The 2,140-nt window shown below is 53.6% G+C and overlaps 1 pseudogene; it reads left to right on the forward strand.

Moving 5' to 3' along the window:
• The first annotated feature begins 261 nt into the window (after positions 1–261).
• On the forward strand, positions 262–828 carry LOC136523654 (uncharacterized; annotated as a pseudogene).
• Positions 829–2,140: the final 1,312 nt, after the last annotated feature.

Genomic DNA, 2,140 nt, shown 5'->3' on the forward strand with positions numbered 1-2,140 from the left:
CACAAAATACATCGAAAGGCTTCTCAATGTCGGGTTGTGCCAAGATAGGAGCTGTAGTTAATAGAGTCCTGAGGGTGTCAAAAGCTGCTTCACATTCTGGTGTCCAATTGAACTTTTCATCTTTCTGAAGTAGCCTAGTCATGGGCTTAGCTATCTTTGAGAAATCTGGGATGAAACGATGATAATATCCTGCTAACCCTAGAAAACTCCGAACTTCATGAACCGAAGTCGAGGCCTTCCAATCCATGACCTCTTGTACTTTTCGCCGCCGCCGTCGTCGACCTGTGCACGGCATTCATCGCCCTTGAGATCCTCCCCTTCCTCGACCCGCAGCTGGGTGCGGATCTATCTACTCAAGCCGCACTGCTCGACAGCACGATCGAGCTGCTGCTGCCGCTGGCAGCGCTCGCCACTGCCACCGCGGCCATCTACCGCCATCTGCAGCACTCCACGGCTGCGGCCGCGGGCGCCGCAGGGACAGGGAGCCGCCGCCTCTGTTGACTCTTCGCTATCCTGTGCGCCTCGGTTGGCACCCTCGAGTTTTTCTTCTTCGTGCAGCCTGCAGGGCCGGTCGGCGGCGATGTTGGCGCGCAAGCTCGCGCGCTCGGCCTGGCTGCTGCCCGTGTCCTCCCAGCGGCAGCGGCCGCGACCTTCTTTATAGGGATGGCGCTGATCATCGTCGCGCACATCCGCGCTGGCGGTGAAGGCGGCGGCAGCTACGCCGCAGACGGGCATATCCAGGGGGCCGTGTCGTTCCTCACCAAGACGGCGTTTGCAGCGGCGGCGGCCCTCATCTGGCTCACGGCGTTGGCCTTCTACGGCATGTAAGTTTTCTCAAACTTGCCCACCGACCACCGCCTCCACCCTACCAGGCGCGTGCCTCCAGCCCACGTTGGTCCTACCGTCCGACGCCGTGGCTTCTCGCCGCGCCACCACCTCCGACTCTCCGATCCCTTTCCACCACCAGCGACCAGCGCGGCACCCTTGTCGCCACACTGCGCCGTGCTTCCTTCCATCTCACCCTTAAGGCCTTAACCCCTCTTGCTGGGAGCCTGGGACTGGGATGCGCACACGATCTCCACCCAGACCGCGCCATCCCCAGGGCCGAGCACGACCCACGAAGGCACGGAGCCGCCGCCCGCCTGCCCGGCGTGCACGGTGCACCTACCACTGCCAGTCTACCACAGGTCGACCGTGCTCCCTGGTCTCCATGAGTCCGTGGCCCGTTGGAGGCTGGGAGCCGCACCGCAAATCACCCCTATCCTTCTTCGACGGAGATTCGCGCTTCCTGCCCTCCCCACTGCATGCTATGCCGCAGCTGTACCTGCTGTCGCGCTGTCCGACTGCCAGATGGCAATGGACTAGTCACGGTTAATTACCCGTTGGAGGCTTGGAGCGCGTCTTCGAGTTCAACTTCAACATTTTCATTTCCCCGTACAATAGAATTGTCATTGGCTCGCATGATTTTAAATGTAGATGTTTGGTGATCAGCCAATCATAAGCCTTGTTGACAGAAACTAAAGTAAATTGTATGTATGCTACTACGTTATATTTTGCAGTAGATTGTTTATTTCCCTTTTGCAATTTTTTGTTAATTTCGTGGTTACCTCACTTACCTGCAGCTGATAAGATGTCGGTAATTTTGGGTGTTGCAGATACTGAAAGAAAGCCAGAAGAAGAAATAATGGCCGGCCGGCCGCGTATAGTTAAGATTCATCTTTGGGATATTCCTGAGACACTGCCATCTACAGAGGAGACTCACTACTACATCTCCACAATGAACTTCGTCATATGTATTTATATTCAGATGAATGTTGCACTAAATATGGCCGTGGTGGTTGCTTATTGTTACTATGGGAGTCGTCGAGTCAGGATTGAGAATTTGAACTGGTGTGTCTCTTGTTATTTATGGTATATAAACGTGTTTATGAATCTGTTACCATTTGGTACTACTAAATATGGAAATATGTGGTGGTTTAATATGATACAATCTATCTGGTGCATGTGCCTTGTCTTGCTGATTTGACTAATCTGAGGTATTTGTATTGGTGATCTGTTTATATGCAAATGTGAAAATGGTTTGGCCTTTTCCTATGCTGGAAGAGATCCATTTCTTCCCACTTACAGGTTGAGATTTGGA

This window comes from Miscanthus floridulus, chromosome 18, assembly GCF_019320115.1.
Source record: "Miscanthus floridulus cultivar M001 chromosome 18, ASM1932011v1, whole genome shotgun sequence".
Classification (NCBI taxonomy): domain Eukaryota; kingdom Viridiplantae; phylum Streptophyta; class Magnoliopsida; order Poales; family Poaceae; genus Miscanthus; species Miscanthus floridulus.